Below are 23,907 nucleotides of genomic sequence, written 5' to 3' on the forward strand. Positions count from 1 at the left end.
AGGTATTTGTCTTTCATCTAAGATGTCTACCTTGTTTGCATAAGGTTGTTCATCTTTTCCCCTTAGGATCCTTCTAATTTCTGCAAGATTAGTAGCAATGTTCTCTTTTTCATTCTTGATTTTGGCAATTTGTGTTTTCTTGGATGGTTAGCCTAAAAGTTTATCCGTTTGATATTTTTGAAGAAACAATTTCTTTGTTTCAATGATTTTTGTCTATTCTTTTTTTCTGTTCTATTTCATTGATTTTCATTTTGATCTTTGTATTTCTACCTTCTACAGGTTGAGTGTCCCTTATTCAAAATGCCTGGGACCAGAAGTGTTTGGTCCCTGTAGAAGGATTTTGGATTATTCACATATATTCTTAATGTGATATCTTGTGGATGAGACCTAAATGTAAACATGAAATTTATTTATGTTTCATATATATCTTGTACAAATAGTGTGAGGGTAATTTTATACAATATTTTAAATAATTTGTGCATGAAACAAATTTTGTGTATATTGAGCCATCAGAAAGCAAACGTGTCACTATCTCAGCCACCTGTGTGGACAGTCTGTGATTATTTGACATCACCATCATTTCTGACTCTGAATTTATATGGAGTGAGGCATTGTAGGGAACTTGCCATTGGCATGTTCAGCCTACACACACGCCATTTTATTACCTTTTGTAGGTGTGCTTGTGTGGTGGAATATGGGTGTGCTCAGAAAAGATTACTGCTGATGGGGATGGAGAACGTCTTTTTTTCCTGTGGGGACCGTGAATATACTTGTTTGTTGTATGCCTGCATTTTGACTGTGACCCATCATGTGATGATACATGTGGAATTTTTCACTTGTGGCATAATGTTAGCATTCAAAAAGTTTTGGATTTTGCGACATTTCAGATTTCATGTTTTTGGATTAGGGATATTCAACCTGTACCTACTTTGCCTATGATTTACTCATCCTTTTTTAGCTTATCCTTTTTTTTTTTTTTTTTTTTGAGACAGGATCTTGCTCTGTCACTCAGGCTGGAGTACAGTAGCATGAACATGGCTGACTGCAGCCTCTACATCCTAGGTTCAAGCGATTTTTCCACCTTAGCCTCCCAAGTAGCCGGGACCACAGGCATATGCCACCATGCCCAGCTAATTTTTTTATTTTTTGTAGAGATAGGGTTTTGCCATTTTGCTCAGGCTGGCAGCTTCTTGAGGTGGAAGCATAGATGATTGATTACAGATATTTTTTTCCTTTCTAATATGAGCTTTTTATTAGCAATAATCATGCCTTGGATAAATCTCATTGGCTACGATACTACCAATGTGCAAAGCTTAATACAAGCTTTTAAAAGTGTAAATTTCCATCTTCGGATGTGATGTCAACTCACTGCACGCTCCGTCTCTCAGGTTCAAGTGATTCTTCTACCTCGGCCTCCTGAGTAGCTGGAACTACAGATGCGTGAGACCATGTTTGGCTAATCTTTGTATTTTCGGTACACGTGGGGTTTCGCCGTGTTGCCCAGTCTTGTCTGGAACTCCTAACCTCAGGTGATCCACCTGCCTTGGCCTCCCAAAGTGCTGGGATTACAGGCATGAGCCACCATGCCTAGCCATGTATAACTTTTGACTCCCCTGAAAACTTAACTAATAATAACCTACTCTTGACTAGAAGCATTACCAATAACATAAGCAGTCAATTAACACATATTTTGTTTGTTATGTATATTATATACTATATTCTTATAATAAAGTAAGCTAGAGAAAAGCAAATGTTAAGAAAACCATGAAAAAAGAAAATATATTTACTATTCTTTAAGTAGAAGTTCATCATAAAAGTCTTTATCATCTTCATGTTGAGCAGGCTGAGGAGGAAGAGAAAGAGAAGAGATTGGTCTTGCTGTCTCAATGGTAGCAGAGGCAGAAGAAAATTCGTGTATAAATGGACCTATGCAGTTCAAACATGTGGTTCAAGGTCAACTGTATTTGATTGTCATTGATTGAGTTATTCTGTATCAATCTATTTCTGTCATTTAAGTTGGTAATGTTCAAGTCTTGTGCATTCTGATTGTATTCTTTTGGGAGGGTTGGTTGTTTTACTGATTACTAAGAGAAAGGTATTTAAATGTCTAATTATAATTACTGAATTATATCTTCTTTCATTTATATCAGGTTTTGCTTCATATAATCTGCTGGTTATCAGTTTATTGCACCTAACCAAATTCAATCTTCTTTCCTGTTCTGTGGAAATTGACTTAAACCCTTAAAATTTTTTTTTTTCTCTACCTGGTACTGAAGCTTTGTATATTAGAGGACCCTGAAGAAATACTGCAGGGGAACAGATTTTGCTTCCAGGTACCAATGTATTCACTTGATTTTTTTCCAGCACCAGGCTTCTGAAGGCCATGTAGCTTCTCAAGTGGCCAGGTATTGCAATGCAGGGTGGTCTGCAGTGTTTTCCCCAGTTGGCCTCTCTTTGGATGGTTCTACAGTGAAGCTTCTGGTGAAATACCTCCCTGTAAATAGCCTCCCTGGTATCCTAGAGGGAGAATTTCTGGCATGTTCCACAGGGCAGATTTTCAGTATATACCACTGGCACAGCACTAGAGTGACTTCTCTTTCAGTGAGCCCAGACTGTACCCTTTCCAACAAAGTCTGATCTCGACACTGGGGAAGAGGGCTTATGTAGTTTTTTTGTTGGTGCTCTGAGCCCTAGGGGTAATGGCTGCTTCTCTACCTGCTATTCCTATATTATTTTAAATTCTTTTTACATCTTCCTAGACAGTCTCTTACTCCTTGAATACCCTGTTATAGTTAACTGTTCCTTATATTAGACTTCCTATGTGGCTTCTCTCTCCTAATTGGACCTAGTGTGATGTATTTATTTTGAGGCTCTGTCTTAATTGCTTATACATTTATAATTGTTATATTTTCTTGAATCTTAATCTCATTTATGGCAGCAAAATTTATAGCAGCAAAATTACAGTGGTCTCAGCCCTCATATCTTCCCCACCATATCCTTAAGAATAAGTAAGAAGTCTGTGTTCCATACTTTTCATCAAGCTTTGAGGTTTATTCTAATCAGAGTAGAAAGAGGGATGTAGTATGTTGTTGGCGTAGCCTGTATACACATGTTCTGCCTTTCGTTCAGGTGGTACATGTGTTAGCTTTTTAAAAACTACATAGATCTGTAATGGAAGGGGAAAGGAGAGGAATAGATGCCCCGGCAGCACCTCATAGATGTTCCTACAATGTGTCTCCATAGTTCTGAGCCTTTAAACACAGAATGATAGCAGAAATGACAGAAATAACCCATTTAAATAAAATGTAAAGTCAAGCCCAAATAACTTAATCAGTTTGGCTGTATGTCAGTGGAAGCATAGAGAAGAATTTCAAGTAAGGAAAATTATTGAACCAATGTGGAATCTTCTGGAATTTTCACCTACCTATTCTAGTACTGGAATTGAGTCATATATTCATTTCCTATTGTCTAAAATACAAAACTAGTATGTGCTTATCTGTCTGCCTGAAATAAAAAAATTATTAATTAAAAATGTGTTATTAAAAAACAAATTGAGCATGCTCCAGATTCTCAAGGGGACCCTAGCACCCCTTTAACTGGATAGTCTATAAATGGTCAGATCCTTGAGTAACCTCAGATCAAATGATTCTGACAGTTCTTGTGTGTCTGGAGTTGGTTTGTTCCGGTGGGTTCTTGGTTTCACTGACTTCAAGAATGAAGCTGCGGACCTCTGTGGTGAATGTTACAGCTCTTAAAGGTGTCACAGACCCAAAGAGTGAGCAGCAGTAAGATTTATTGTGAAGAGCGAAAGAATAAAGCTTCCACAGCGTGGAAGGGGACCTGAGCAGGTCACTGCTGCTGGTTGGGGTGGCCAGCTTTTATTTCCTTATTTGTCCCCACCCACATCCTTCTCTGATTGGTCCATTTTACAGAGTACTGATTGGTCCGTTTTACAGAGTGCTGATTGGTGCGTTTATAAACCTTTAGCTAGACACACAGTGCTGATTGGTGCATTTAGAATCCTGTAGCTAGACCCAGAGCACTGATTGGTTCATTTTTACAGAGTGCTGATTGGTGCATTCACAATCCTCCAGCTAGACCCAGAATGCTGATTGGTGCATTTTTACAGAGTGCTGATTGGTGCATTTACAGACCTTCAGCTGGACCCAGAGCCTGATTGGTGTGTTTTTACAGAGTGTTGATTGATACATTCACAATCCTTCAGCTAGACACAGAGTGCTGATTGTTGCGTTTTTACACAGTGCTGATTGGGGCATTTACAGTCTTTTAAAGCTAGACACAGCACTGATTGGTGCGTTGTTACAGAGTGCTGATTGGTGCATTCACAATCCTTTAGCTAGAGAGAGTGCTGATTGGTACGTTTTTACAGAGTGCTGATTGGTGCATTTATAATCCTTTAGCTAGACACAGAGCACTTATTGGTGCGTTTTTACAGAGTGCTGATGGTTGCATTTACAATCCTTTAACTAGGCACAGAAGTTCTTCAAGTCCGCACTCCACCCAGGAAGTCCAGCTGGCTTCACCTCTCAATCACCCCTCTAAACAGGCTCCCAACTGCTATTGGGAATTGGGCGATGACCACTCTAGCTACTTCCTGCTGGATGGGGCAAAAAGGGGCCCTGCAGTTGTAGTGTCCTCCAGAGGGGAACTCTTTAGGCCACTCAAAGGGTCAGTGGGTCGGTCTAGGGGTCCTCGGTAGAAGTTGTTAGTTGAGTTCATTTGGGGTTCCATTTGTAAGACCATCTGTAGCTTGATGGCGTCAATCCTAGAGGAAACAAATTTGACAAGGAGGTTAAAAATACAGGGCCCGAAGGTGAGTAATAGCAAGATGGCTGTCATGGGACCTAGAAAGGGGAGAAGTCATGTCACCCAACTCCAGAGGTTGTTATAAGACTTTGAAAGGCGTTGTTTGATTTCAGAAGCCTTTTCCTGTTAATGCTGGGTGGCATCTCATACTATCCCTGACTGGTTAATGTAAAAGCAACACTCTTCCTCTAAGAAGGTGCAAAGTCCTCCTTTCTCAGCAGTGAGAAAGTCTAGGCCTCAGTGGTTTTGGAGAGTCACTGCTGCCAAAGAGTCTATTTGGGATTGTAGTTACTGTCCTTACTGGATAGATTTTGTTATTTATTGCAAACTCACTGAGAAATTCTTTGAGAGTGTGTGGTAGGAGGATAATGAAGTAGATAAACCTGCTTCTCTGGTTCCTGTAGCAGTGGCCATTTCTAACCATGTAAGTAGGGGTATTAGTTGCATGGCCCTGCGCTGACAGACTTGAGCTTTGAGAGGCACTGACAGGGTCTGATTTCCATAAGATTGGAAGTTAGGATAATACGTGTTACACTGTTAACTTTTACCAAATTTTACTGTTGTTGAAAACCTTGTTAAGTTTGGGATTTTAATTTTTCTTTGCTATTAATAAAACCTTGTTCAGTCCATATTAACTTAGAACTGGTATAGATGGCTGCTTCCTGTTTCTGTAAGTACTTTAAGGTTTGGCTGAGTGCAAACAAGTCGCAAGTTGGAGCAGACCAATTATTAGGCAGTTTTCTTAACTCTGCTTCCTTATCACTTACTGAATACCCATTGTGTCTTTTTCCCTTAATCGCCTGGGAGGAACCATCTGTCTCCTGTCCTGAAGGGTGTTCCTTCTGGGTCTGGTCGGACCTTTGTATGGTAATTAGTTAAGATTTAGATTCCGTGTTAGGAAACCTCCTGGGTTAAGGATTTTTGATAGGAAGGCTATGGGTTGTCAGTGGCCTCAGTGCTTTCAGGCCACGCCTTAGTTTACACTGATAACAAGTGGTATTGGAGTGTTACAGGGTTGCAGAGAAGACCTTCAATTATCAATTATAGGTTTTAAATATACTCTGGCTTTTAAAGGAATAGGGTACACTTTTTTCTTTACTACTTCCATTCTCTCTTTGACTTCTTTGTCTTTTTCTTTCTTTCTGACTCCCTCTTTTTCTGTCTCTTCCTTTCTCTCTTTGACTTTCTGTCTCTCTCTTTCTCTCTCTCTGACTCCCTCTTTGTCTCTGTCCCTTCCTCTCTCTCTCTGACTTTCTGTCTCTTTCCTTTCTGCTGGTCTTTCCCTGCCTCTGCCAGCCGCTTATGCTGCTGTTCTCCTCTCTCCTTCCCCTTTTTGATGACTTCGGCAGTGTAAGACTGCCACCTCCTTGGGTTTTTGCACTGTGTGCCATAACTCCATGATTTCCTTGCGGTATTTAATGGGGGTTCCCCGAGTGGTTAGGAACTGCCTTTCTTTACATATTGCAGCGTGGGCATATAGGATTAGATAAGGATACTTGCTATTTATATACACATTTATTCTTTTTCCCTTTCCCAGTTCTAAAGCTCAGGTAAGTGCCACTAGTTCTGTTAACTGGGCACCGGTCCCTAAGGGAAGAGGCTTACTTTCAAGTACTGTTACACCACTATGGCATAACCTGCCCTTTATATCCCATTCTCCACAAATGAACTTTTGTTGGTATATAGGTTAAGGTCATGATTAGCTATGGGGACTTCTAAGAGATCCTCTCAGGTGGCATAAGTCTGGTCTATAATTTGTCGGCAGTCATGCTCAATTGGTTCCCTATCCTCTGGGAGAAAAGTCGCAGGGTTGAGGGCCACACACGTGCATATTTGAAACACTGGTCTCTCAAGGAGTAGTGCCTGGTATCTAAGTAGGCAGTTGTCTGATAGTCATAAACTTCCTTTGGCACCTAGTATGCCATTTACATTGTTATGCCCAGACCGTTTGTTCCCCGAAAAAGACCACCAGAGTCCAGAGTCAAAGCCAAGCGGCAAGGATCTTTAATGCAAGTTCGAACTTGGTCCCTCTGTTCCACAACATACAGGAGGGCCCTGAACAATGCGTGCGCTTGCCTTTTATAGCCTAGTGTAAACAGGACTTGTAAAGTTGCAGAGGAACGAGGGAATTCTCTAGGTTACAGCATTACAATTGGTTAACATTTTAAGTTTATACATTTAGCAGTTTTTTTATTGGTTCCCGCGCTCTCACAAACAGCTGTGTTCTTATCGGGGATTTTCCAGGTGGTGTCCTTCTAAAGTTGAGATATATGGTAGTCTTTGAATTGAAAGATATATGGTAGGGAGACATATGGTGGGATGAGCCCAGGAAGTTGAGGGATATATGGAGGGGAGACATATGGTGGGATATGTTTATACTGGGCTCAGGAAGTTGAGAGATATATGGCAAGCACTAGTAATTAGAACAGAAAAAGAACAAGACAGGGACTTTCACATTGCTTGTCTATACAACATCTGAAATCTATAGATAACATTATCGGTTAGGTCCGGCGTCAACTTTTAACTAGGCTCAAGGCGCCGCCCGGGCTGTCTGCCTGTAGGGTCAACTTCTAACTAGGCTCAAGGCGCCGCCCGGGCTGCCTGCCTGTAGATTTCATTTGGTCTCTTTCAACATCATGAGTAGTCCAGATAGTAAGATCCTTTCCTTGTATTATTTTGATAGCCTCTGACCCTAAGATGGCCACTGCCGCAGTTACCCATAAGCAGTGAGGCCAGTCTTTTGCTACTGTATCAGTTTCCTTACTTAGGTATGCCACTGGTTGTGGGGTTGTTCCATGAGTCTGATTAAGGCCTCAAGAGCTATTCCTGCTCTCTCTGTGACATATATAGAAGTTTTGTCCTGTGGAAAGACTTAAGGCTGGAGCTTGAGTTTGTTCCTTCCAGTGTGCAGACTTCAGGGTTGATTCCTTCCTCAAGCAGGGGACAACAAATGGGTAACTTGTTCCCCATATTCGTGTAGCTAATAGCTCCAGCTTTGGCTAATATGCCCCTCCCTAATAAGGGTATGGGACTTTCAGGCATAACAAGAAAGGTGTGTGAAAAGAGCAAAGTCTCCCAGTTACAACTGAGGAGGTGGGAGAAATATCTGGTTATAGGCTGTCTGAGGATTCCTCGGATGGTAACGGGCATTGAGGACAGCTGTCTGGGACGGGAGATTAACACTGATAAAGCTGTGCCAGTGTCCAGCAGGAAGTCAACTTCCTGGCCCTCAATGGTTAAACATACCCAGGGCTCAGTGAAGGTGATGACATGAGTTGGCGCTTGCCCGCCCCGAGCACCCTCAGTCCTGTTGTTGGATCATCTAGTTGGGGGCTTCTGGCGCAGAGAACCTTTGTCCTCTGGGTCAGTGCGCCTTCTAGTAATTGCCTCAATGTAGTGGACATGGGCACGGGGGCAGCTTGTTTCTTGTTGGACAGTCTTTTTTAAGGTGTCCTCGCAAACCGCACTGGTAACAAGCCCTACCAGGTGATTGGCTCCATTTTCTGTCCTCTCTGAACTGCCAAGGTTTGTTTGTCTGAGGGCCATGACTAAGGCTGTGGCCTTTCTCTGATCTCGCTTTTCCTTTTTGGCCTATTCCTCTTGGTCCCTATTAGGGAACACTGAGGTTGCCAGGTTTAATAATGCCTCCAGATTATTTTCAGAGCCCAGGGCTTGCTTTTGGAGCTTTCTCCTGATATTTGTGACTGATTGGGTAACAAACTTATCTTTTAGGATCAGTTGATCCTTAAGTGAGTCGGGTGACAGGGGAGTATATTTTCTTAAGGCCTCCCTTAGCCACTCAAGGAAGGCAGAAGGATTTTCTTCCTTTCCCTGAGTTACGGTGGACATCATTCAATAATTCATGGGCTTTTCCCTAATTCTCCTCAGTCCTTCTAGGAGACAGGTCAGCAGATGTTTGTGACTCCAGTCCCCATGATCTGAGTCGAGGTCCCAGTGGGGATTCATACTGGGGATGGCTTGTTGACTGTTAGGGAATTTGTCCCTTTCTTCTGCTGTCATTCTGTCATTTACTTGACTAAGATACCAGGTATCTCCAAACTCTTGGGCTGCAGCTAAAGCCGCATTATTTTTGTTAAAGGCCCGGGTTTGATCTAACCATAGCATGACATCTCTCCAAGTGAGATAGGTTTGCCCTAGGCCCTGCAGGACATCTGTATACCTACCTATCAGGATCATCTGAAAACTTCCCCAGGTCTACCTTGAACTGCTTTAAATCAGAGATGGAGAAAGGGACATGTACCCGGATTGGGCCAAATTCCCCTCCCCCTACAGCTCGAAGGGGACATAACCGATAGCTAGGGGGTTTTTGTGGTCTCTTAGAGATTTCTTTGCTTGTTTCCTTCTGGGCGGGGGAGATTAGAGGAGGCTTATTATTAATAGGAAGGGGAGCTATAGGGAGGCTAGGACATGGGGGTAAGCTGAGAGGTCCTCTTGTGGGATGTAAATTGCAAGCTTTGCGTAGTTGTGGATTCTCCTTCAATGAAAAGAAAGCTTGGACTTAAGGTATTTCACTCCATTTGCCTTCCCTCTTACAGAAAAGGTTAAGCTGCAGTATAGTATTGTAATTTATACTTCCCTCAGGTGGCCATTTTTTCCCCATCAGAGAGAGAATACTGGGGCAAGGCCATAGTGCAGAAAAAAATAAGCTGCTGCTTTTTCAGGGTTTGCAGGTCAAATTGGTCCCAATGGCTTAAGATGCATTTCAAGGGTGAGCCTGTTGATGCCTGAGTGTTTGCCATCTGAAAGAAAAAGCCGCCCGTGGTTTTGGTTTGTTTGTTTTCTCCCTCTTGCCCAAGAACCCACAACAGTCCCTGGACCCTGCTGATCGGAATAGTTGCACTGACAAGTGCAGCAGCATTAAACCCTTCTTGCCCAAGAACCTGCAGTGGTCCCTGGACTCTGCTGATTGGAATAGTTGCACTCACCGATGCAGTGGCAGAAACCACTCTTGCCCAAGAGCCCGCAATGGTCCCTGGACCCTGCTGATCAGAATAGTTGCACTCACCGATGCAGCAGCAAAAACTCCTCTTGCCCAAGAACCTGCAATGGTCTCTGGAACCTGCTGATTGGAATAGCTGCACTCAGTGACACCGCAGCAGAAACATTAGTTTTCCTCCTAGTCCACAAGGAGGACCGAGGAAGATCGGATTTAGTGGCCCTTACCGACGCATTCTTGAAAACCTGCACCCTTGCCTGTCCTCCTAGACTGCAAAGAGGACCGAGAAAAATTGGATATAGTAGCCCTTACCGATGCATTCTCAAAAACCTGTTAGAGTCCTAAGCATTCTCCTGTTAGTATTGGACCTTTCCCCTGTCCTATAAAGATGTAATGCCCCAAAAATGAAGTGGAAGGCCATACCCTGAGGGAGGGAAGGGATCTCCAGGGTTGGAAGAATGATGCCTTTTGTCCTCACTTCTCATCATATGAATAGGAAGTATATAATTTCTGTGGCTCCTCATATCCTAGCTTCAGGAATAGCTTTTGTTAGGCCTGCTAGTCTGAGGAGGGATCCTAAAATTCCAGATAGTCCCCGTCACCCAGTGGGGCTTTGGGCAAAAATTATGTCTTTCTGATTGCTGAGCTCGGGTGCCTAAAAAGGTAACAGAGTCCTGAAGTTTATACTATAAATCATTCTTATAGGAGAAACTAGAAAAGCACCAGAGACAGGGAGTGGTTTTTAGAAACAGGACTAGCCTTGGAGAAGAGAAGCAAGAGAAGGTTTGTCTGACAGGCATTAGGACCCAGGAGGTTAGGATAGATAGGATAGGTAGGCGAGTCTTGCTTGGGTGGTGTGACTTTGAGAGTTCCTCTCATAGCTACAGGGTCAACCAACTTTTTGTCAGGACCCTGGAGCTGAATGTCTCCTCTCTGTCGACCCTCGGCTCAGCCTCGAAGTACAGGAAAAGCGGAAACTGGTTCCAGGCAAACCAATGATCCCAACTCCAAAGAGTCGGGGGTTGTTAGAGAGCTCTTTCCCAGAAAGCCTGACAACCGTGTCTTTAGTCCGGTGGCTGCACTAGTCACTTTTAACTGGCCAACAGGTGCCCGGTATTTAGCCCCCAAATTCTAAGGAAAAATAGGACAGAATAGCAAGCGAAAGGGATCTGATGGTACTCACTGCTTGGCGAAGGTCCCTTCATGATCACCAAGATGTGTCCAGAGTTGGTTCCTTCTGGTGGGTTCTTGGTCTCGCTGACTTCAAGAATGAAGCCACAGACCTTTGTGGTGAGTGTTACAGCTCTTAAAGGTGGCACAGACCCAAAGAGTGAGCAGCAGCAAGATTTATTGTGGAGAGCGAAAGAACAAAGCTGCCACAGCATGGAAGGAGACCTGAGCGGGTTGCTGCTGGCTGGGGTGGCCAACTTTTATTTCCTTATTTGTCCCCGCCCACATCCTTCTGATTGGTCCATTTTATGGAGTGCTGATTGGTGTGTTTACAATCCTTTAGCAAGACACAGAGTGCTGATTGGTGCATTTTTACAGACTGCTAATTGGTGCATTTTTACAGAGTGCTGATTGGTGCATTTAGAATCCTGTAGCTAGACCCAGAGTGCTGATTGGTGCATTTTTATAGAGTGCTAATTGGTGCATTTTTACAGAGTGCTGATTGGTGCATTTAGAATCCTGTAGCTAGACCCAGAGTGCTGATTGGTGCATTTTTATAGAGTGCTAATTGGTGCATTTACAATCCTTTAGCTAGACACAGAGCGCTGATTGGTGTGATTTTAGAGTGCTGATTGGTGTGTCTTAACAGAGTGCTGATGGGTGCATTTACAATCCTTTAACCAGACACAGAGCACTGATTGGTGCATTTTTACAGAGTGCTGATTGGTGCATTTACAATCCTTTAGACACAAAAGTTTTCCAAGTCCCCACTTGACCCAGAAGTCCAGCTGGCTTCACCTCTCAGTTGGACATACTAATTACTTAAAATGTTCCTTGTTTATTATTATTGGTGATGTATTATTAGTGTCAGTACTATTAGTATTATTATAGAACTTTCCAATTCTATTTCATACCCTGTATGCCCCTCTAAGGAATCTCCAGGGACCCAGAACCAACTCAGACTCTAGGGAGATATATATTGATTGTATGTATTATAATTTAATAAATTAGTTATGTAGTTATATTACGTAAATTAATACAATTATATTACATGCCAATGGTATTAAAAGCCATAATAGGGCAATTTTACATTCATAGAGAAGGTTTCCTCTTCAGGGAAATGGTTTTAATTCTGGAATCTACCAGAACAAAATAAGTTATGCCTAATGTATACCCTGGGAACCACTTTTAGGCAAGAAAGAGAATGAAAAAGTTTTCTATTTCATAGATTTTTCTGTTGAAACTGGATTTTCATCTTCTTTCACTGAAGGTTTGCAGATTTTCATCTACAGACACACACACACACACGTAAGTGCACACAGATGTTCTCTCACCATATTGCCACAAATGTACTGCCTGAAAAGCTCTTCCTCCAAATGTGTATATGGCTTGCTCTCTCACTTATTTCGAGTCACTCCTCAGATTTATCATAATCAGAGAGGCTTTCTCTTACCAACATATATAGAACAGCACCCCTCTTTGGTCGATGTCTCAATTCTGTTCTATTGTCTTTAGATCTGTATCTTGTACACCAGTATGTTTTGAGAGTAAAGGGGTAGGCTAATAATATTTTTGCCAAAGCAAAAGGTGTAAAAGGTACCACTCAGGGCAAAAGGAATGAATGGTTCTCCTGTTTTTCTTTCCAGCACTGACATATTTGACATATTATTTATTTTTGAATTTTTTATCTCACTAGAATAACAGTTTTATAAGTGTAGAGATTTTTCCTGTTTTTTTTTTTTTTTTTTTCTTTCTTTCACTGCTGTATCTTAGTGCATAGTACCTGGCACCTACTAGGTGTTTGATATCCAGAGAGTTAAGCAAAATATCATAAATGCGTCATATAACTGCCTCTCGTTACCATTTTTATGACTGTTGGAACTGTCCTATTTAGAGACACCTGTTTGTGGTGTTACAATCTTGTGATTAGGAAATGTAAATTGTATTTGAAAATTTATAATAGAATAGTTGTTTCAGTATCCTTTTTCCACCCTTTGGATAAAGAGAAGATATGATCTTTATTTATATTGCAGTGTGTTACTAGGTGTTTCTGTTTATTTCTCTTGCCTACAGGGAGCTAAAGTAGCAGTTTTATTAGAGCTCCTCCTTCTCAGCTTCTAGGAATTAGTTCTTACCTGATATCTGGACCATCAGGTAAAGCGTTTTTTGAAACCCTTTTAAAATGCTTTCAGGTGAAGGTATGAGGCTAAGAATAAATTCCTCAAAGTCTGTGCATGAGAATATTTCTGACTCAGTCCTCAGGAGAGCTTGTAGGACTAAGGATTTATATAACAAATATATTCAAACCAATTTATCTTTATAGTTTGGGCAGGTAAATAGGTATTTAGAAGAAACTATTATAGCAGCTGTTTGTGCTAGTACATCGGTTTAACAGTAGTCTGCCACATAAGGTATTTCTTACAGCCTTTTGATGTACTCTTTTGCTATAATATTTCTGGAGTATCATAGTACATTTAATTCATAACTCACAGTAAAAGTACATGTGAAAATGAGAAGTTTTACAGAAGAAGGAGGAAAATTATTTTTAGCTATAATAGACAGTTACAAAATAAGATTAATTATATTGTATGTTCCAGTAGATGTAGTTTACATTAACTTAATATTTGTATTCCAGCAGCATTAGTTCTCCATAAAGCTTTTCTTTATGTAATTTAGTCTTTCTCCTTGAAGTAATTTTTATTACAGTAAAATATACATAATGAAATTCCCTATCTTAATCATTTTAAGTATACAGTTTAGTGGTATTAAATGCATTTATAATGTTGTGAGCCCATAATGCACCATGCAGCTCCATAACTCTTTTCATCTTGTAAAACTGAAACTATACCCATTAAACAGTAATTCCCATTTTCCCCTCTGTGCAGTCTCTGGCAACCACCATTCTGTTTTCTCTCTATGATTTTGGGTACTCTAAGTATCTCAGATAAGCACAATCATGTTGTATCTATGTTTTTTTTTTTTTTTAAACTGGCTTATTTTATGTAACATAATGTTTTCTAGGTTCATCCATGTTGTAACATGTGTCAGAATTCCCTTCCTTTTTAAGGATGAATGATAATCCATTGTATGCATACATCACATTTAGCCTATCACTTCATGTGTTGATGGACACTTTGGTTGCTTCCATGTTTAAGTTATTGTGACTAATGCTGCTACGAACATGGGAGTACAAATATCTGTTTGCGATCCTACTTTCCATGCTTTTGAGTATATATTCAGATGTGGAATTGCTGGATCATATGGTAATTCTACCTTTAATTTTTTTCAGAAATTGCCATAGTGTTTTCCATTGTAGCTGTATCATTTTACATTTTCATCAACTGCACAAGGATTCCAATTTCTCCACATCCTCACCAACACTTGTTTTCTGTTGTTTTGATAGCCCTTTCAATGAGTGTGAGATGGTATCTCATTTTAGTTGTAATTTGCATTTTCTTAATTATTACTGATCTTGAACATCTTGTGCTTATTAGCCATTTATGTATCCTCTTTGGAGAAATGTCCATTTAAATATTTTACCCATTTTTGAATTCTTTTTTTGTTGTTGTTTTAGGAATTTTCTGTATATTCTAGATTGTAATTTTTTTATCAGATATATTATTTGCAAATGTTTTCTCCCATTGTTTGGATTGCCTTTCTATGCATTGATACTGCCTTTTTATGCACAACATTTTAAAGTTTTCATGGAGTCCTATTTGTGTATTTTTTTAAATTGCTTTTGCCTTGGTTGTGTTATCCAAGAAATCATTGCTAAATCCAATGTCCTGAAGCCTTTGTTCTATATATTTTTAGGAATTTTATGCTTTTCTAGGTCCTTAAGTTATAAAGTTAGTTTGTTGATTTGAGGTCTTTTTTATTTTTTATTTATTTATTTATTTATTTTTGAGACAAGGTCTGGCTCTGTTGCCCAGGCTGGAGTGCAGTGGTGTGTTCTCAACTCACTGCAGCCTCTGCCTCCTAGGCTCAAGCCATTCTCCCACCTCAGGCTCCCAAGTAGCTGGGACTACAGGCATGTACCACCATGCCCAGCTAATTTTTGTAGTTTTTGTAAAGACAGGGTTTCACTAGGTTGCCCAGGCTGTCACGAGCTCGTGAACTCAAGCAATCCACCCACCTTGGCCTCCCAAAGTGCTGGGATTACATGCATGAGTCGCTACACCCTGCCCTTTCTTATTTTTTAATGTAAGCATTGATAGCTATAGATTTCTCTCTTAGGACTGCTTTCCCTGTATCCCATAAGTTTTGGTATTGTATTTTCATTTTTATTTATCTCTAATAAATAAATTCTTATTTATTTTCTAATTTCCCTCATGATTTCTTCTTAATCCATTGATTATTTAAGAGTGTGTTTTTTTATTTCCATAAATTCATGGATTTTCCAAGTTTCTGTTGTTGAGTTCTATCCTTATCCCATTGTGGTTAGAGAATATACTTTGTATATCTATAGTCCTAAATCTATTAAAATTTAATTTGTGGTCTACCATATGGTCTATCCTAGAAAATGCCCCATGTATACTTGAGAAAAATATGTATGTTGTTGTGGTTGGGTAGGGTGTTTGGTAAATGTATGTAGGTTAGAGCTATTTGGTTTATTTATTTGTTTATTTATTTTAGGTCCTCTGTTTTCTTTCTTCACTTCTGTGTGGTTGTTTTATCCATTATTTAGAGTGGTTATTGAGGTCTCTTACTATTATTGTAGAACCATTTGTTTCTCTCTTCAATTCTGTCAGTTTTTGTTTCATATGTTTTTATGATCTGTTTATAGATGTATAAATGTTTACAATTCTTAAATCTTTTTGCCATATTGAGCCTTTTATTAATATGTAATTTAATCTTTTTGCCACATTGAACCTTTTCTTAATATGTAATGCTCTGGCCGGGCGTGGTGGCTCAAGCCTGTAATCCCAGCACTTTGGGAGGCCGAAGCGGGCAGATCATGAGATCAGGAGATCGAGACCATCCTGGCTAACACTGTGAAACCCAGTCTCTACTAAAAAATACAAAAAAACTAGCCGGGCGAGGTGGCGGGCGCCTGTAGTCCCAGCTACTCGGGAGGCTGAGACAGGAGAATGGCATAAACCCGGGAGGCGGAGCTTGCAGTGAGCTGAGATCCGGCCACTGCACTCCAGCCTGGGAGACAGAGCAAGACTCCATCTCAAAAAAAAAAAAAAATGTAATGCTCTTTTTTGCTTTTAATCTTTTTTTATTTTAAGTCTGTTTTGTCTGATATTAATATAACCACCCCTGCTCTCTGTTAGTTACTTTTTGCATGGAATATCTTTTCCCATCCATTCACTTTTAAGATATGTGCATCTTTAGACCTAAAGTGAGTCCCTTGTAGAAAACATATCCCTAGGTCATATGTTTTTATCCATTTTACCATTCTTTATCTTTTGCTGAGATGCTTTAATTCATTTACATTTAACATAATTACTGATAGAGACTTATTTCATTTTGCTATTTGTTTTCTATATGCCTTACAACTTTTTTGTCACTTATTTCCTGCATTACTGTCTTCTTTTGTGTTTAGTTGCTATTTTTGCTAATGAAGTTTCTCTCTCATTTCCTTTTGTGTGTATTCTGTTTTCATTGTGATTACCATGAGGATTACATTTAACACACCAATGTTGTAACACTGATTACATGTTTGTACTTTGTGTGCTCCAAAACATAAACTAATAATTGAAAAAATATACTAGTATTTGAAAATACGTTGCAAACCAAAATGTGGAGTTATAACCCATTGTTGTAATAATACTAGCTTTTCTAACTTCCCTCTTATTTACCTTTATTGAGATCTTTATTTCTTTGTATGACTTTGTGATACTGTCTAGTGTCCTTTCATTTCACCCTTTAGGACTCTCTTAAACATTTCTTGCAGGACAGGTCTAGTGGTAATAAACTTCATCAGTTTTTATTTATCCAGGGACATCATAGCTTCTCCTTCAGTTTTGAAGGAGAGTTTTGCTTGATATAGAATTCTTAATAGTTTTCTCTTTAAATATTTTACGTATATGAAATATTTCGTATATTTTGTCTTTTAGCAATGTATAATGTGTCTTATTGTGGTACTTTTTATATTCATCTTTCCTGGAGTTTGTTGAGCTTCTTGAATGTTTATTTCATTCATCAAATTTGAGAAGTTTTCAGCCATTGTTTCTTTAAATATATTCTTTGCTTCTTTCTCTCTCCTCCTTCATGGACTTTCCAAGTGTGTCCGTTGGTCCTTTGGATGGTGTCCTACACATTCCTTAGGCTGCTCACTTTTCCTCAATTGTTTTTATTTCTGTTACTCAGACTCAATAATTTGTATTGTCCTATCTCCAGGTTCACTGATTCATTCTTCTCCCTGGGGAAATCCTACTTTGAGTCCATCTAGTAAATTTTTCATTTTAGTTATTGTATGTTTCAGCTGCAACATTTTCTGTTGTTTCCTTTTAAATATTTTTATTGATATTTCCATTTTGTTCATACATTGTTTCTCTGACCTTCTCTTCATCTTTCTTTTCTTTTTGAGCATCTCTATGACAGTGGTTTTAAAGTCTTCATCTAGTTTATCTGCCATAAGTTCTTTTCCACACGTAGTTTCTGCTGATTTATTTTCTTCCTTTGACTGCAGCATATTTCTTGTTTCTTTTATCCCTTATGATTATTTTTTGTTGGAAACTGGGCACTTGATTCTAATAATGTGGTAACTCTGGAATCCAGATTTTTTTCTCTTCTCTAATTTTTCCTGTTTCCCTAGTTTTTTGTTATTGTTTTTGATTTTTTCATTGTTGTGTGCTGTCTTTGTGTTGAAGATCAGCCTAAAGTATAAATGTAATATCTCCTTAAGTATTTTCTGAGCCTTCCCCTGAGCATGTATAGTCACTTTATAATTTTCTCTGTATATGCAGTTGTTTTTCAATGTCCTATTATTTAAGGCTCCCAAAAAGGGGAAAAAAAAAAATAAAAGGGAGAAGAAAAATGCTGGTGCTGGTCCTTGGGAGGGGCTTGCAACAATGGGGTGAGCTGCAACAACATGGTCATAAGGCTCTTTATCTGCATCTCTGTTATTGGGGAGCAGAGTATAAATCTCCAATATTTGGAGGACAGGATCTTTTTTTTTTGCCCATCCTGGCAAACCTGTGTGCAGGTTGCTCCTAAAAAAGGTACGTATCTGCCTGCAGTAGGTTGGGGTTTGAGGGTTGGGTAGCTGTTACTGTACTAACAGCTGAAATTGACTGAAATTGGTCACGGTTTATAGTTGAAGCCTTCCCCTGGAAGTTGCAAACCTCTGATAGACTCTAGTCTTCCAAAATAGTTACAGCAAATAGATCTATTAAACGGATCACACACACACGTATGTATAATAACTGTATCTATATAGTTGACCCTGAACAAAGTGAATGTGAACTATTTGGATCCATTTCCTTCTGTTTCTGCCGCTCCTGAGACAGCAAGACCAACCCCTACTTCTTCCTCCTTTACCTCAGCCTGCTCAGTGTGAAGACAAGGTCGAAGAACTTCTTGATGAATATGTTCATGTTTATACATATTTCCACTTAATAAATAGTGAACACATTTTCTCTCCATTATGATTTTCTTACTGGTTTTCTCTAGTTTATTATAATAATATAGTATATGTATAATGCACAAAACATGCTAATTGACTGTGTTTTTATGTTATTTTTCACTTATGTACATATCTAAAATTTGATTTCTTTTTTTTTGTTATACTTGAAGTTCTAGGGTACATGTGCACAACGTGCAGATTTGTTAAATATGGATACATGTGTCATGTTGGTGTGCTGCACCCATTAACTCGTCATTTACATTAGGTATATCTCCTAATGCTATCTCTCCTCCCTCCCCCCACCCCACAACAGGCCCCGGTGTGTGATGTTCCCCTTTTTGTGTCCAAGTATTCTCATTGTTTAATTCCCACCTATGAATGAGAACATGCGGTGTTTGGTTTTCTGTTCTTGCGATAGTTTGCTGAGAATGATGGTTTCCACTTGCATCCATGTCCCTACAAAGGACATGAACTCATCCTTTTTTATGGCTGCATAGTACTCCATGGTGTATATGTGCCACATTTTCTTAATCCAATCTGTCATTGATGGACATTTCAGTTTGTTCCAAGTCTTTGCTATTGTGAATAGTGCCACAATAAACATACGTGTGCATGTGTCTTTATAGCAGCATGATTTATAATCCTTTGGGTATATACCTAGTAATGGGATGGCTGGGTCAAATGGCATTTCTAGCTAGTTGTAGATCCTTGAGGAATCACCATACTGTTTTACATAATGGTTGAACTAGTTTACAGTTCCGCCAACAGTGTAAAAGTGTTCCTATTTCTCCACATCCTCTCCAGCATCTGTTGTTTCCTGACTTTTTAATGGTTGCCATTGTAACTGGTGTGAGATGGTATCTCATTGTGGTTTTGATTTGCATTTCCCTGATGGCTAGCGATGATGAGCATTTTTTCATGTGTCTGTTGGCTATATAAATGTCTTCTTTCAAGAAGTCTGTTCATATCCTTCACCTACTTTTTGATGGGGTTGTTTGTTTTTTTCTTGTAAATTTGTTTGAGTTCTTTGTAGGTTCTGGATATTAGCCCTTTGTCAGATGAGTAGATTGCAAAAATATTCTCCCATTCTGTAGGTTGCCCATTCACTCTGATAGTAGTTTCTTTTACTGTGCAGAAGCTCTTTAGTTTAATTAGATCCCATTTGTCAATTTTGGCTTTTGTTGCCATTGCTTTTGGTGTTTTAGAAATGAAGTCCTTGCCCATGCCTATGTCCTGAATGGTATTACCTAGGTTTTCTTCTAGGGTTTTTATGGTTTTAGGTCTAAGATTTAAGTTTCTAATCCATCTTGAATTAATTCTTGTATAAGGTGTAAGGAAGGGATCCAGTTTCAGCTTCCTACATAAGGCTAGCCAGTTTTCCCAGCACCATTTGTTAAATAGGGAATCCTTTCCCCATATCTTGTTTTTGTCAGACTTGTCAAAGATCAGATGGTTGTAGATGTGTGGTATTATTTCTGAGGGCTCTGTTCTATTCCATTGGTCTATATCTCTGTTTTGGTACCAGTACCATGCTGTTTTGGTTACTGTAGCCTTGTAGTATAGTTTGAAGTCAGGTAGTGTGATGCCTCCAGCTTTGTTCTTTTGACTTAGGATCATCTTGGCAATGCAGGCTCTTTTTTGGTTCCATATGAACTTTAAAGTAGTTTTTTCCAATTCTGTGAAGAAACTCATTGGTAGGTTAATGGGGATGGCATTGAATCTAGAAATTACCTTGGGCAGTATGGCCATTTTCATGATATTGATTCTTCCTGTCCATGAGCATGGAATGTTCTTCCATTTGTTTGTGTCCTCTTTTATTTCATTGAGCAGTGGTTTGTAGTTCTCCTTAAAGTGGTCCTTCACATCCTTTGTAAGTTGGATTCTTAGTTGTTTTATTCTACTTGAAGCAATTGTGAATGGGAGTTCACTCATGATTTGGCTCTCTGTTTGTCTGTTATTGGTGTATAAGAATGCCTGTGATATTTGCACATTAATTTTGTATCCTGAGACTTTGCTGAAGTTGCTTATCAGCTTAAGGAGATTTTGGGCTGAGACAATTGGGTTTTCTAAATATACAGTCATGTCATCTACAAACAGGGACAATTTGACGACTTCTTTTCCCAACTGAATACCCTTGATTTCTTTCTCTTGCCTGATTGCCCTAGCCAGAACTTCCAACACTATGTTGACTAGGAGTGGTGAGAGAGGGCATCCCTGTCTTGTGCCAGTTTTCAAAGGGAATTTTTCCAGTTTTTGGCCATTCAGTATGATATTGGCTATGGGTTTGTCATAAATAGCTCTTATTATTTTGAGATACGTTCCATCAATACTGGATTTATTGAGCATTTTTAGCATGAAGGGCTGTTGAATTTTGTCAAAGGCCTTTTCTGCGTCTATTGAGATAATCATGTGGTTCTTGTCTTTGGTTCTGTTTATATGCTGGATTATGTTTATCGATTTGCAAATGTTGAACCAGCCTTGCATCCCAGGGATGAAGCCCACTTGATCATGGTGGATAAGCTTTTTGATGTGCTGCTGGATTTGGTTTGCCAGTATTTTATTGAGGATTTTTGCATCGATGTTCCTCAGGGATATTGGTCTAAAATTCTCTTTTTTTGTTGTGTCTCTGCCAGGCTTTGGTATCAAGATGATGTTGGCCTCATAAAATGAGTTAGGGAGGATTCCCTCTTTTTCTATTGATTGGAATAGTTTCAGAAGGAATGGTACCAGCTCCTCCTTGTACCTCTGGTAGAATTCAGCTGTGAATCCATCTGGTCCTGGACTTTTTTTGGTTGGTAGGCTATTAATTATTGTCTCAATTTCAGAGCCTACTATTGGTCTATTCAGGGATTCAGCTTCTTCCTGGTTTAGTCTTGGGAGAGTGTAAGTGTCCAGGACATTATCCATTTCTTCTAGATTTTCTAGTTGATTTGCGTAGAGGTGTTTATAGTATTCTCTGATGGTAGTTTGTATTTCTGTGGGGTCGGTGGTGATAGCCCCTTTATCATTTTTTATTGTATCTATTTGATTCTTTTCTTTATTAGTCTTGCTAGCAGTCTATCAATTTTGTTGATCTTTTCAAAAAACCAACTCCTAGATTTATTGATTTTTTGAAGGGTTTTTTTGTGTCTCTATCTCCTTCAGTTTTCCTCTGATCTTAGTTATTTCTTGCCTTCTGCTAGCTTTTGAATGTGTTTGCTCTTGCTTCTCTAGTTCTTTTAATTGTGATGTTAGAGTGTCAATTTTAGATCTTTCCAGCTTTCTCTTGTGGGCATTTAGTGCTATAAATTTCCCTCTACACACTGCTTTAAATGTGTCCCAGAGATTCTGGTATGTTGTATCTTTGTTCTCATTGGTTTCAAAGAACGTCTTTATTTCTGCCTTCATTTCGTTATGTACCCAGTAGTCATTCAGGAGCAGGTTATTCAGTTTCCATGTAGTTGAGCGGTTTTGATTCAGTTTCTTAGTCCTGAGTTCTAGTTTGATTGCACTGTGGTCTGAGAGACAGTTTGTTATAATTTCTGTTCTTGTACATTTGCTGAGGAGTACTTTACTTCCAATTATGTGGTCAATTTTGGAATAAGTGTGATGTGGTGCTGAGAAGAATGTATATTCTGTTGATTTGAGGTGGAGAGTTCTATAGATGTCTATTAGGTCTGCTTGCTGCAGAGATGAGTTCAATTCCTGGATATCCTTGTTAACTTTCTGTCTCGTTGATCTATCTAATGTTGACAGTGGGGTGTTGAAGTCTCCCATTATTATTGTATGGGAGTCTAAGTCTCTTTGTAAGTCTCTAAGGACTTGCTTTATGAATCTGGGTGCTCCTGTATTGGGTGCATATATATTTAGGAGAGTTAGCTCTTCCTGTTGAATTGATCCCTTTACCATTATGTAATGGCCTTCTTTGTCTCTTTTGATCTTTGATGGTTTAAAGTCTGTTTTATCAGAGGTAGTCACATATTTCTTGGAGAGTTTGTCATTTCTTTTTACTCTTTTTTCTCTAAACTTCTCTTCTCACTTCATTTCATTCATTTGACCTTCAGTCACTGATACCCTTTCTTCCAGTTTGTCGAATCTGTTACCAAAGCTTGTGCATTTGTCACGTAGTTCTCGTGCCATGGTTGTCAGCTCCATCAGGTCATTTGGTTTTAGCTTATATCAAAATTGTATTGTTTTTAATTGGTTGTAAAATTAGGTTGTTTTTCTTTAAATTAGATATATATATTCCATAAGGCTTATTACAGAAAACAGCAGTAATGTATCCATTTCAGCGAAGTTTGCTGAAGTGTATTATTTAATATTCATTTCCTTTTTTTTTTTTGCCTCAATTTTCTTTATTAGGAGCTACTATTATAGTATTTTGGATCATGTTGCCCGTTTAGTGTTTACTTTCTGTGCTATTTAATTTTTTTTTGTTTCTTTTTGATTGTATATTCTCATTTTCTTCTATTTTAAGGCATTATATCTGTTGTATTATTTCCTTTCCTGTTTATTTTAATTCATATTGAATTATGAAATAACTTCTGATTGAGTGTGGTGGCTCATAGACATAATCTCAGCACTTTGAGAAGCTTAGGCTAGAGAATTGTTTGAGGCTGGGAGTTGAAGATCAGCCTGGGCAATATAGTGAGACCCCATCTCTACAAAAATATTAAAAACTAGTCAGATGTGGTGGTACATTCCTATAGTCCCAGCTGCTGAGAAGGCTCAGGTCAGTGGATCACTTGAGCCCAGGAGTTTGAGGGTCCAGTGAACTATGATTATGCTACTGCATTGCAGCCTGGGTGACAGAGTGAGACCCCATCTCTTATAAGAGAAAAATATTGAACTGACTTTCTCTATTTTTAATTTTTTCCTGATTTATATCATCTTACATCTGTGTTTTTCTAATTTTGATTAATGTAGTTCTTCAGTATCTTGTATTACTTCCTTGATTTTTCAGTAGATTATAATTTTGCTCTATTTTGCTAGCATGTTTTTTGGCTGCCATCAGTGTAGGAATTTTCTTCTTGTGCTTATTATTATTTAAACACGATCTTGGTAAGAGATTTGACCTTGATCCTTTTCTTTGCTCATTTTTAATTGAATTTAAATTAAAAGCATTTTTTTTTTTCTTATGTCTTGGAAGATTGATTCAGGACAACATTTTAACTTCAAAGAGCTTCTATATGTAGTGTTCAAAGTATGGTGGCTTGCTTTCTAGGGTGTTCTGTCTCTGTTCCATTTCACTTTTGCTAGTCCATTTTGTCCTGATGTTTTTATTTTTAGTTTTGTCCTGCTCAAGTTTTATTCTATTCCCTATAGTTTTTTTTCTAGTGTTTTGGGTTTCATTCTGCACAGAAACCCTGGGTGGTCAGTTTCCATCTTCAGACTTTAT

General features: G+C 39.0%; 1 protein-coding gene and 1 pseudogene across 6 annotated transcripts in view; one reads left to right on the forward strand and one right to left on the reverse strand.

The window, feature by feature from the left end:
• The window catches only part of SPATA6 (spermatogenesis associated 6), a 192,427-nt gene that overhangs the window by 28,047 nt on the left and 140,473 nt on the right, over positions 1 to 23,907 (forward strand). The gene's annotated exons all lie outside the window — the stretch shown is intronic.
• Positions 1,203 to 1,314, reverse strand: LOC117094130 (annotated as a pseudogene).

The sequence above is a fragment of the Trachypithecus francoisi genome, unplaced genomic scaffold (assembly GCF_009764315.1).
Source record: "Trachypithecus francoisi isolate TF-2019V2 unplaced genomic scaffold, Tfra_2.0 Lachesis_group12, whole genome shotgun sequence".
NCBI lineage: Eukaryota > Metazoa > Chordata > Mammalia > Primates > Cercopithecidae > Trachypithecus > Trachypithecus francoisi.